The sequence below is a fragment of the Equus quagga genome, chromosome 8 (genome assembly GCF_021613505.1).
Source record: "Equus quagga isolate Etosha38 chromosome 8, UCLA_HA_Equagga_1.0, whole genome shotgun sequence".
NCBI classification, from domain to species: domain Eukaryota; kingdom Metazoa; phylum Chordata; class Mammalia; order Perissodactyla; family Equidae; genus Equus; species Equus quagga.
In genome coordinates, this window is record NC_060274.1 from 74507889 (window position 1) to 74521851 (window position 13963).

Below are 13963 nucleotides of genomic sequence, written 5' to 3' on the forward strand. Positions count from 1 at the left end.
TAGTAGCACAGAGTAGCATGCATGAGACATTCACAAAAACTGGAATAAGCTACAAAGAAAGCTTTAATACATTCCAAAAAGCACAATATCACCTTGTCTATATTTTCTGACTATAATGGAGTAAAATTAGAAATCAATAACAAATAGTAGAAAAAATTAGAACACTTTGGTCTTAAAACTAATAAACTTTCCTCTGTCTAGCATAGTTATTTTTATTCAATATGAGTTATTCACATCCATCCATTCATTTTCATATCTCTATGGTACTTGGATAATATTGTATGAGAATATACAAATATACATGAAAATAAAGTGGCTCAAGAAACCCTCTTTCAAATAGCTTCAAAAAGTAGCTTTAACAATTTAATAATAACAATAATAATAATAACAATAATGGCTAGAGTTTATTAAACAGTTACGTTGAATGTGTTCTTTATATATTTTATATATAATTTATATATTTTGTGTCCAATTCTTTAAAAAAAAAAACAGATTCAGAGAGGCTAAGCAACTTGCTCAATGTCACACAGCCAGTAGAGGCATATGAACTCAGTCCTGCAAGATCACAAGGCTCACTCTCTTTCCACTAAAGACAGTACTAATGATCCAAGAGGAAGATAATATTGTCTAGAAATGGATTTGTAAAGAATTATGCATGTATGACTAAAAATAATTTTAAGAACTTTAGTATTCTTGTGTATTTAGGACTATACCATTCATTTATTCATTAAACCGTTTTTTATTGAATGTTTACCACTTGTAAGACATCACTGAAAGAATATTTACTGATTGAAAAATTAAGATTTCTGGGCTGGCCTGGTGGCATAGTGGTTAGATTCATGCACTCCATGTTGGCAGCCTGGGGTTTGCGGCACAGGTTTGGATCCCAGGCACAGACCTACACACCGCTTATCAAGCCATGCTGTGGTGGCATCCCACATACAAAGTGGAGGAAGATTGGCAACAGATGTTAGCTCAGGGCAAATCTTCCTCACCAAAAGAAAAAAGTAGTAATATTTGAGTTTTCAAATTTCACAAACAGCTGTCTTCAAATATCAGAAATGAATCTCCTCTGAGTCATTTTCAAATTATGCTAAAATGTAAGTTTCCTTTGAAACTGGAAAATCCACTAAATGAAATAACATTTGCTATTGGTATTCTTCAGCTACCAATAGGCTGCATAGTAGGGTAATGAAGACAGTAAAAACATGAAAGAATAAAAGCGGAAAAAAGGCTTATAAATGAAACTATCAAAGTAAATTGCTCATCTACCATTTACCAATGTTATGTGACGCACTAGGCACAGTACAGTTTGCAGTCTTTGAAAGTCATCTTTAGATGAAAACCTCAGAGACTTTATCTTGCCCGGTGAACACGTATGATTGTAGGCCAGGATAAGAAACAAAATTGTTTACCAAAGTCCTTTTACGGTAAAAGAACAAATAAGAGGTTTCCTCACATTGAACTTAAAACAAAGTAGCTTAATGTAGAGCATTCCGAAGGAAATAAAAGCTTAAAGAGCTTCATTAGGAACATGAATTCAAATGCAATCTCTGGCCATTTTAAACATACACTGTTTCAAAGAAAAAGAAATGTCTCACTCAAAAATATCATGTGTAAATTAAAGCAAGTATTTCCTTATTCATTTCACATACTGGACATTTGCTTAAGTCTTTGGTCTAAATAACAACATTAGACAGTATGTTAACTCATCTAACTACTGCAGACATTAAATATTTTTAAAGCAGTTGATCTTGGAATAATATAAGACAGTGTTTATCATTGGAGATTTTATTTTCCTCATAACGTGTGAAAAAAGAATTAAGTTTGATAGCTATATGCCATATTATCTTTACTAATTTGGAGATTTATTCATTTATCTTTAGATTTATGTTTCCATTTGAAAATCATTTAATTATAATACAAAATAGTTTATGTTTGTTTATCCTTGATTATATGGTCAATCATATTTATCCTTGATGCAGGGTTATTTATCTTTGGTCATATGTCAAAATATTTCTGACAAGAGATAGAAAATGTTTATAAGATTAGAATGAAGGGACATTTTATGACTTGACATAGAAATCTATGAACCAAAATGATTTGTACGAGAACTATTGTGATCTTTGAGAATTGTACTCCTGCTTTTATTCAAAGATAAAACTTATACCAATAAAATAGTCTGATGGAAAATACAGATTTAAAGGACTTATGCTGAACTTTGTACAAAGAAATGTGCTCAAAAATGTTGAACGACTGACTGAGATAATTATATTTGACATATTAAACCTCTCTAGGAATTTCATTATGATGTTTCCTTTGGGCAGATTGAACAGGTTTGACCTTTGGTACACTTGAGTTTGAATCTTATGTCATAACACATCATTTCAGCAACAACCTGAAAACGCAATGGAAGTATTTCTTCCACTGATGGGAAACGACATAAAATCGTTACAACTCAGTTATCCATAGATGAACGTTTCAGCTCTTCACTACCAAGGCTACGATTCAAAGACCTGTTTGGGATAATTGTTTGTTGTCTTACCCTCTTAGTTGTCTTCCCACTTTGGCCCTTTAAGTCAGGCCACAAATCAGCTTCAGAGAGCAGCAACGTTTATGGCCATTGTTTGGGACCCCTCCCCCACCACTCCGTTGGGTCTCAAGCTGCTTTAGCCCTCTGGTTGAGCTTTCTTGACTTGACAAACCAACATACAGGTAGTATTATTTCCCCTTTTCACCGTGGTCAGTTACAACTACATTTGGTTGAATGCCTTATTCCCAGGATCTTTCCCGGCGAGATGCCTTTGCCAGTGCTTGGAGACCCTGCTACCATTCTTGGGTGTCTGCCTGACAGTTTTGACTGCTTGCTGTACAACAGATGTGAATTTTAAAATGTTCTAAGAATAAAATTCACTTCACTTAGTGCACGCTGAATTGGGAGCTGAGGGCAGGGCTATTCAACGTAGGGTTTCTGAATTCTAAAGGTGATTTTGATCACTAGCTGTGACTTCAGTTTCTATTCAGTATAGGTGGCCTCAGTAAGACCATCTATCTTGAAACTAGATATAGGCTCGAAGATACTTCAACCAGGACCTTCTTATGAAACAATTTTGACAATAAGTCAAATTCAGTTGGATAATCGCAGAACAGGGCATGAATAAATGTTATTTTTATTTCTTAGAATACTACAATCTTATCTTTCCTAAAGAGTTTAATTTACTGAAGCAAATTGGGAAAATAGAGAGGGGTGTGAAACACTAACTGTAGCTAAAGAAATTTAAGAGCCACTACATATCCTTATTTGTCCCAGGGTCTATTCCAATCCACAACTATTAATCCCATGTGTAATAATTATGATGAGTTGAAACACAAGAGTCATGGAAGTTGGCCTGGAAATGGTGCTACACAAGCTTGCACAAGTCTTTTCCATAACTTTTCTTTTTTTCCGAGGTTTGTAACTTTTGACCATCTTCATCCAATTTGCATGCCTCCCTCCCCACACCTCTGGGAGCCACAAATCTAATCTCTTTTTCTTTGAGTTTGTTTTTTTCTTTTCTCTCTCTTTTTTAGATTCCACATACAAGTGAGATCATATGATATTTGTCTTTCTCTGTCTGACATATTACTTAGCATGATGCCCTCAAAGTCCATCCATGTTGTCACAAATGGCAGGGTCTTCTTCTTTTTTATGGTTGAATAATATTCCACTGTATGTATGCGTGTGTGTGTGTGTGTGTGTGTGTATATATATATATATATACACCACAACTTCTTTGTCCGTTCATCTGTCCATGGACACTTAGGTTGTTTCCACCTCTTGGCTATTGTAAATAACGCTGCTATGAATTTGGGGGTGTGGATATCTGTTCGACATAGTGTTTTCACTTCCTTCAGATATATTACAAGAGTGGGATCACTGGATCATATGATAGTTCTATTTTTAACTTTTTGAAGACCCTCCATACTCTTTTCCACAGTGGCTGTACCAATTTATAATCCCACCAACAGTGCACAAGTGTACTCTTTTTGCCACATCCTTGCCCGCATTTGTTATCTCTTGTCTGTTTGATAACAAACATTCTAAAAGGTGTGAGGTGATATCTCATTGTGGTTTTTATTTCCATTTCCCTTATGATTAGTTATGTTGAGCACCTTTTCATGTAACTGTTGGCCATTCATATATTTTCTTTGGAAAAACGTCTATTCAGGTCCTTTGCCCATTTTTTAATTGATTATTTGGGGTTTTTTTTGCTATTGAGTTGCATGAGTTCTTTATGTATTTTGGATATTAACACCTTATCAGACAGATGGTTTGCAAATCCATAAAATCCATGGCTTTTTCGCAATCCATAGCTTGTCATAGCTTATCATAATTTCTACTTTTTTGCTAGGTATTCTATTTTTTCATTTGTTTCAAGAGGATTTGTAATTGATTTTTGAAGCACTTTATGACAGTTGCTTTAAAATCACTGTCAGACACACCAACATCTAATTTATCTTATTATTGGCATCAGTTGATTGTCTTTTCCCACTCAGGTTATGATTTTCCTAGTTCTTGGTATGATGAATGATTTTCTATTGTATCCTGGGCATTTTGGTTATCAAGAGACCCCTGATCCTATTTATATTTTCTGTTTTCACAGAGTTGCCATGTTTAGGTTGAGCTGATAGGTTCTGGCCTACTTTTGTTGGCTTTAGTTCCAATGACAGTTTAGTTTTCTGATCCCTTGCAATGTGATTCTGGTTGGCTTCATTCTTCTGATTCTGGTAGGGTTATTGCTCAGTCCCTTCTGGTGCCCTCTTTGGGGTGGAAGGTACTTCCTTGGGCTACCTACTTGGTATGTTCTTCTGGAGGAAGGTACTTCCTTGGGCTACCTACTTGGGATGTTCTTCTGGAGGAAGACACCACTGAGAAGCAGGGAAAAGTGAGTGTATGCCATCTTGTTCCAGAATTGGATGTCAGCCAAGGTCTTTGACTATCCCTTGTAAGAATTCTTGAGAGTCCTGACTGCCAAATGCACAAACATCCAGATGACAACATCCAACAGAGAAATATACTCTGGTGAAAAACAAAAGTCCATTTATCAAAGACAAGGGAAACACCGCACAGGTCAGTGGACATTTTCATGTACTCAGATTGCCTGACACATTTCTTGAAATCTGCCCTGCATTTCTCACACTCACTTTGTACTTTCTGTAAGCCTCTATCTTGGGAAAACACAGGCTCCATGGAGTTGGACCAGGAGTGCCACCATGAGGGAAGTGGGCAGTAATTCCAAATTGTAACTCCCCTGAGGTTTTAGATACCCTGGAACAAATAAGTTCTCTACTCTTTCCTCTTTCTGAAGAATATTTTCACCCCCATAGGGGCAATGGATAGTATTTTCCCACTGTTTAAAAAGCACTTTATACTAAGATTACCTGTCCATACTTGACTCAAAGCCTAGTTGATATTCCAGATGCTTGTTCAAAGGTCTCCTCTACTCCTTAATTACATCTCAGCCTGGTTTCTCTTCATTTCCTAACCCTACTCTAACATGTGGCTCAATTACGCTATTTCTGTAGTAGCTTTCTCAGCATGTCCTGGCATCTCTCATTTTAGTGGATGTGACTCCAGGTTTAGCTCCACTAACCTCAACACAGTGCTACAACAGCTTTTGCCGGGCAAGGTCCCAGTTGCTGATGAAAAGTCTCAGTGCCCAGCATTGGTTCTAGTTTCCTTTACAGCAAGCCATGCACTACTGATACCTAGGATCTTACAGAAGAAGTAGAGTATGTTAAATCTTGTTTAAAAATAAAACTCCTCTCCTACATCTACTCCTGTCAGTTCGCCTTCATCCTTCATTCCCAGGGATGGGGGCTTCTGATATACTTGGGCCCATGACATGTGAGGACCCTGAGAAAAAAAAAAAACAGTGAATTTGATGGAATGAGCTCATCTCTCACACTTCTTGGTTGACAGGCCTGTTGCAAAGCTTCCATAGCTTTGAATCAGATATTAAAGCAGACTTTTATGTTGGTCCCATTGAGAGTCCTTGGGACAATCAGAAAAACCATGTCGTAATTTTTCCACCAGCTAGTAGCAACATCAGAGATTGGGAAGACCTTATTGTCATTCTTCTTCGTTGAACAAATACTCCTTTCATTAACATCCATCTGACTTGTGACATTTTGACCCTTCCCTTATTTATCCAAGAAGGAATTTTGGACACAGAATGCCTTGTAGAAGAGAACTAAGGCACAGATATGCAATGTCTATTTAATGTATCACTAACATTTTCTAGTGATGCATTTATTTTAAACAAATTTTCCTCTAACTGTAATCATAAGGTTTGCAAAATGGAAAAGATTTCAACAAAAAGTTACAAACAGCTTAATGTATACTAGATACTGTGCAAAGTGCTGGAAAGACAAAGATTAAAAAAATAATTATATAGATCTGGCTCCCAAGAATTATGCAGTATAATAGAAGAAAAATTACACACACACATGAACAAATAGTTAACATATCGTATTGCAAATGTAATATTATAAATATAAACAAAGTCAGAGGTCCCGCATAAGAATTGCTTTTGACAGGCAGTTGAATCAGGAAAGGCTCAGCAGAGTAGGTGATATTCGAAGTAAGTATTGAGAATAAATAGGAATCAACTACATAGGAAGAGAATGAAGACATTCCAGGCCTAGCGAGGTCCATGTGCCAAGTCCCAGAGGTGTGGAGCAATAATAGGAGTTGGGAGCTATAAGGAGCTCTGGATTGCCTAAGTACAAAGGGGTGTGAGATGAGGCCTTAAAGGACTTTGAATCCTATGAAAAGGAGGTTGGATTTTATTCTGTAAGAATAGGAAACATGATAGATTTTAAGGTGGGAAGGGATGATATGATCAGGTTTGCATTTTCACTGTTTATTCCTGTTTATTATAGGAATCACTGTTTATTACAAGTAATACTTAACATTCACTTAATAAATTTAAATTTATAACCTCATTCGATCATGATACCCCTTCAAAGAGCAGAAGGGCTCTAATGTTATATAACTTTAAGCATAAAAACTTATTAGGCATCTCATACTTCTTAGACAGGGCTCATGTAAGAATAGCTGGTAGCTTCTCTCTTGTCTTATGGAAACGTAAAGAGAAAATGTGTCCATCTTAAAAGAGGAAACTTCCTTTCTTTACAAATTTTCCCAAAGAATCAAAGCCAAATGAAAAAAATATTAGTCCTGGAATGCTTTCAATTGTCTTGTCCTACCAGGCCTTCTGAGTGGATGGGAGATCCCACCCTCTGTAAGCACAGAGTGTGCTTTCTGTGCTGTTAACTTATGTCCTATATATGTCTTCCTATCCATAAAGGCAGCCTTCATTCCCTATTTCCAGATAAGAATTTAACTCAAAGCACATATTAAAGGACAAAATTTAGATTATATATGTAATGGAAGCATATATCCATGACTGGTTTTCTTTTATGAATATTTGACTCTGTTATATTTTTATGTTGTTTGATAAAGATGATTGCCAGGGAAAGATCAACACACTGTGGCTACAAGAGTGAAGATGTGCGGGAACCACTCATGGTGGTCAACCTACCTCCCTCTTCTTGTCTCATGTCCTTTTCTTAATGACCCAGAGAAGCTGGCAGCATGACTGTGGGTTCTAACCCTGGCTGAAGTTAACACAGATTTCACAGGCCATGGCTATTACTGCAAAAGCGCATTGGTCCAATGGTGTGGATTTTATGGAGAAAAATACAGCTTCTGTTTGCATCTTATGTTCTTTGTAGAAAATGCTCTGTATGAGGAAAGCAGCGGAACAAAAGCAGTTGATAGATAAATAGAATAACAACGTGGCATCTCAGTGTCTCATGGATATGACCTTCACAGATAAAATTTAAATCTCTTTAGTGTAACTGACATTTAGTCTGTTAGACATTTTTAATAAGAGTACAGAAGTTACTCTCCTGTGGCTTTTGCTGGTACTTTTTATAGCCATAGTGTGGTAGGAAGTAGGCCCCAAGTTCCCTTGGCAACAAGTAGAGTAGAAGCGATACACAGAAATCTGAATCATCAGTGAATCATCTGAGGATTTCTGTTTCCAATCCTTGGAAATAATTTACTGATTGTTTTTCATCTGTGCAATGTTTTCTGACTCCAAGTGAACACACAGAGAGCATAAGAGTTTACTTTGGTCAATCATTTAAGAAACATTCTGAATGCTCCAAGTGAACCTTAATATTGATATCCAAAAGGCACTGTGTTTTCTTTATTAAGACAACACTCACATTTGAGGGGAACAGATCCAGATCGGCACATCAAAGCAAAGAACTGGGAAGTTCTCCTTCTAAGGAACTTGATGTCCCCAGCAAGATGTTTCAGGACATTACCACATTTAAACTAAAATTTTCTTAGCCTCAGGGAAAGCTCATCTGTGTACAGTTTAATGTTAGTCACAGAGAAAATTTTCAGACAACTAAAAAGAGAACTGATATGGCTCACACCTGAAACACACACATATACTGCCTCCACCACCTCATCTGAGACTTCTGGACATCAGTTACTCAGTTTCTCCTACTATTTTTTTCCACTAATACATCTCTTGTATAATACCTTTATCTCCATTCTTCTTGCTGCTACCTTCTTTTAAGATTCACCACTCTGTCTTCTTGACTCAGATTATCCTTTACTCCATTGTTGGTGCAGAGAGAAAAATAACCTCCCCTAAAAATGCTTTTTCTTTTGTCAGCTTCCCAGTCAAAACTCATTAATGGTTCAATGGTTTCTTGAGGACCATGACTTACTTATTGTGTTTGCAGCACACATCATGGTGACTGACCCATAGAATATGTTCAATAAATGCTTATTGGATGATTTATAATAAGTGTGATATTTTTGCTTATCTGCCTCCCGCACTACACCTAAATCTACTTGTGAGCAGAAGTCTAATCTCATAAGTCTTTGTAGTCCTGGCTCCTAATATGGTCTCTGGTATATTGTACATGTTCAACAAATACTTATTGAAACAGTGAATGAAATGCAAATTCTGGACTTGCACATGTTTATTGTAGTCTCCCCTACCTAGACGACCTCATTTCCTACCGCTTCCTTCCTTCCTGTGAGGTGAGCCTCTGTACCAGTCAAGCTTCATGTAATCACACCGTTTCCCTCAGATGAATTACCACCACCATTTCCACCATCCACTTAAGAACTGTCCTCCTTCAAGGCTTAGCTTAAGTCTCATTCTATTCACAAAAGGAGAGACTTCTTCATTCCTGCAGCCCTCACAGATCTTCAAGTTCTTCAAATTCATAGTGTCTATAGCCTTTATTCAAATTTTGTTCCTAACACCTTCTTCTATTTTTTCCCTTCTTTTTTGACTCCTGGGTGATGTCACCTATTTCCTAATCCTTGACATTTCCCACGTGTTGATGACACCAAGTTCCTTCATCTCTAGCCCTAAGGTCTCCTCAGAGCATCAAAACTAGATGTTTTGATGTTTTATAAGCTCCTCAGGCTCAAAAATGTTCAAAAGTTAGTTAATATTGCTAAATTTTGTAGGTATGTTAACTGCATTTTTTTTTATAATGAGTCCTTTTGCCTTTAGAGATATATGTTAAAATACTTATGGATGAATGACATGCAGTCTCAAATTTATTTTAAAATAATATTTAGCGGGACAAAAGGAAGGAGTTATGCTGTTCTATGCACTATGGGTTTAAAATTTTTCACAATATAAACTTTTTAAAACTTTAATTCATCATTTTCCCCTATTATCACCTACAACCACTTCAAACCTGCTCCTACTTCACTCAAATACATCATTCTCCCAACCCACCCCCATCACAACCTTCTGGGACATTCTCTAGCAGGGAGCAGAGATTGACACGTGAAACTGAGACAGTTTAGTTTTCTGAGATCTGTGCCCAAGTAGAAGATCCTGATGTCAAGCCAAGTAATTACAAAATGTTTTTGAAAGCAAAAGGAGAGACGAGCTATATTCTGAAAGAAAAATGGGAGAATTAAGAGTTACCCCTCCACCCCACCACGTCCTCAGTTTTGTGATTTTCTAAAAACGTGACAAGAGAAACATCCAAAATCCATGGTCATGTGTGTTTTGCTTGAACTATCTGTTTCTTTTCCTCTTATCCACTTAGAAACTGTCTATTTCAGCTTCATTTGAGGCTGTGCTCAACTATTCCTTTCATTTTGTAGCACTGCCTGGACCTTCTCTGTCTCTCATAGAATTAAATGCTTCCTCATCAATATTCATGTAGGACATTATACCTACTTCCTTTTTTACTACATCTCTGTGGAGTATAGTTATTAGTTTGTGTGTGTTCTTCTGGCATTGTGCTACTGTGGAGAGAGAATTAACTTACACCGTCTTCCCCAAACTCTAAGCTCTGAGTTCGGGAACTGTCTTCCTCTCCTTGATTCCCCAGTTAGCACAATGACTTGAAAAGAGTAGATGTTCAATGAATGTCTGCAACTGAATCAGATAGAACCTAATTTCTTTGCATACGTTGCTCCTGTTTTCTGCTAACATCCATGTATTGAAAGTCTTCTTTCCTAATCTCCCCCACCCAAAAGTGCTTCCTCCTCCTCTGAATTCACAGAGCTTTTTTTTTTCCTCTCACAGAGCATATCATGACCCGCTTTGGTTTTGGTGTCCTATCTCCTTTGTGGTCCAAGATTTGTGAGAACAATGACCATAGCTTTTCCTCCCATTACTCTCTGTGGAGCTGTTCAGTGTTTGGTTCCCGACCACACTTGAAAAATTTGTTGAATTGAATATTTGAATGTAAAAGACTTGGGAAGAATCTTGATTTCCTGCTTTAGATCAGCAATACCGAATATTTGATGTCCATTATTTCCTTAAATAATTTCATGAGCTTCATTATTTATAGAGGGAATAAACAGGTCTGTAAACAGGCAGCCACAATGCATGGAGAAAGTACTCACAAAATTTTTTAAGGTTTCCAGAATTATGCAGCACATGTTACCCATTTAATCAGTGAATGCTCACAAAAACACAACAATGGAGGATTTGTATCTCCATTTTAAAGCTAAGGAAACAAGCTACAGGAAACTGAACCTACTGTTTGTAGCAGGTTCAGGAACAGAGCTAAGATTTTTATCCTAAGACTGCTGAATCCAATTCCAATGTCCTTCACACCTACACCACAGGTGCCGCGTGTAAATAACAGACTTAGCTCATCTAAGACTTCTCATCTGTTACAGATATTTTGGAGAAGCATTAGAGCAGACAGAGTTAGAAGAAAACCTCTGCTGACAGATTGTGCTCAGATCCTGGCTCTGCCAAGCTGCATGACCCTGGACCAGTCAACAATCGCTTTGGAGAGGAGAAACAATTACTTTGTAAACTGAAGCAGCGCACTTAATGAAGGAAGCAGAGAAGCTGCTGTGGAGGCTTTTTGCTATCTAATGTGCTCACGCGGTGCCTCAGTTTCTGCATCTGTAAATTAAGATGATAATAATCCCTATCTCATAGGGTTGTGCAGAAGATTAGATGAGTTAATATACAGAAAGCATTTAAACAGTGCCTGGCGCATCGTAAGCGCAATGTATAATGGTTTGTTTTCATCACTACTTTGATCATTTATTTTAAAATAAAATGTGCAATACATTTTGTATAGTAAGAAAGGCAGAAATAGTGAATTTTGGGATCAATTTTTGAGACTAGTTCTGAGATATTCATGGCCTTAGCATCTAAAATCTCTTTTACATTCTCCACAACCTTTCTGAACATACTTAGTTTGTAAAATCAGATTGGACATTTTACAGGAATAGCTTTTCTCATGGAATTTCAGTACTTTCAGTTCCATTCTAGCTGGAGTCTAAAATACTGTTGCATGCGGATTTTAAAATTATGTGAAAACAACATGATCCAAGCTTATTTTTTATTCATTTTCAGGAAAAGTATTGTTGGTTCACGTGTGGAATAAAAGCAAAGCTAATAGTTATTTGATATCACTGGAGTATGAATCAATCACCCCCAAAACAGGGCAACATACAGTGAGCTATTCCGATGGCTGGTTGTGAAAAAAAAAAAACCTAGCAAAGCTGTAAAAATGATATATTATTTATTTAATCAGTGAGTCTATAAATCTCAGTTGAGTACTCCCCTATGCCAGGCAATATTCTAGAAAAAGGACACACAGCTCATGTCCTCCCCATGGAGCTTACCTACAGGTGTAAGGAGACGGAAAATAAACAATAAAACAAATAAAATTTTTATAGATTTTATGGTGAGAGTTATGGAAGAAATGTACAGGATGATATGACCTACTAGATACGTGGAAAGGTGGAGGAATGATATTAGATAGGATCATGTGGGAAGGTTTAAGTAGAAACCTGAAAGACCAGAAGAAGACACAGAATTTGATGACACTATATTATGAAAAACAGAATACAGAAACATTAAGCATAGAGAGGTAAATTACCAAAGTCCTTTTTTTTTTCTTTGCTCATCTTACATATATTTTTTGTTCCTATCGGTAAAGTTGATTTGATTCAAATGTCATTAAAATAGCTTGGACAAAGGTCAAACATTATCCAAGATTCATGTCTCTTTCTTTCTTTTCAGTATAAAAGTAATACTCATTACAAAAAAATTTGGAAAATACAAATTTTAAATGAAATAAAATTTACTCACAATCCAAAAACTTAAATGTAAATGTTCCTAATATGTTGGTCAAGGCCTAAAGCAGATTTTGTTTTTAAAGTTCTGTTTGTGGTTATCTAACCTTTATGAAATGAGGTTAAACAAAGTAAGTAGCCAACCCAGCTTAGAAAAAAGAGAAGCAGAAGCAGAGGTCATGCCAATATTCAGAGTTTACACAGTAATAACCATGTTTTGGATTAAAAGTTACAATTGATTAGAAGCAAACGTTGTAGTAGTTACAACAATACAGCCAGAGAAATGTTTGATTTCAAATATTGCCAAATCTTATCTCCCTAATCAATTGTGCCCACAAGAGATACAGTCCTATTCCACTTTGAAAGTAATAACCTTGAGGGAGAGTGACTATCAAGAAATTAGCCTTGTTTTGATGGACAGAAGCTGGGGTGGATGGTGACAGTGGTGGCAATGGAGTTGGTGGTAATGCTTCTGGCCCTGGCCCCAGCTGAGCCCCAGTGGATGACAAGGCTACAGCAGTGAATACCTTGCTCATTCTCATCATTTGAGATTCAGCTTTTTCGTTAACTGTCAGCATCGTAATTTCCTCCTCTTCCTGATCCTTCTCCTCCCTCTCCAACTCTCAGACTGAGGAGCTTACAGGTTACAACCTGCCTTTTGAGGCAATACTGAACTCACAGACCTCAGCACCACCTTCTGTTGGACGGAGTGAGGCTCATGCTTCAGGGGTTCAGAGCGCGCACATCTTCCTCACTTCAATCCTAAGAATAAGAAAAGACATGGAAAATAAAGGCCCAGTAGCAGCCAAGTCTTTGAACAAGAGCAGCCCATCCATATCTACTCCAAGAAGAGTATACTGATTTAAAGAATCTCCCCCTGGGAGCTGAAGATGGGAAATTAGAGGGAGAGGCAATTGGGCTATTGTTAATTGTTCTCTTATTTTTCACTTTACACAATAAAGAGACTTTTGCTTTTGCCGTGCTTAGGGTCAAAGAACCAAATTAGGCTGAGGCATTGACGTAGCAAAAATTAAAGTATATTATTTTGTCTCAGGAGTCCCTTGGCAATTGTTTCTTCCCTTTCAAGTATAGGTAGATAGTAAGTAGGTAAGTAGACACACAGAGATATTTATACATATGTATGTATATATGCTTGTGTGTGCATTCATTATCGTAATTACAATTCTGTATCTTGTCTTTTTCACTAAACGTAAGCATCATCCCATGTAAATGAATTCACCTTCAAAAATATCTTCTTGAATGAATAATAGTGTGTCATACAGATGTATTATAGTTTATTTAACCAGCAGT

General features: G+C 36.9%; 1 long non-coding RNA gene across 1 annotated transcript in view; it reads left to right on the plus strand.

The window, feature by feature from the left end:
* The window catches only part of LOC124243506 (uncharacterized), a 38852-nt gene extending 25828 nt beyond the window's left edge, over window positions 1-13024 (plus strand). Inside the window, exon 3 of the long non-coding RNA XR_006889694.1 lies at window positions 11234-13024. This is a non-coding gene — a long non-coding RNA (uncharacterized LOC124243506). The remainder of the gene's footprint in view (window positions 1-11233) is intronic.
* Window positions 13025-13963: the final 939 nt, after the last annotated feature.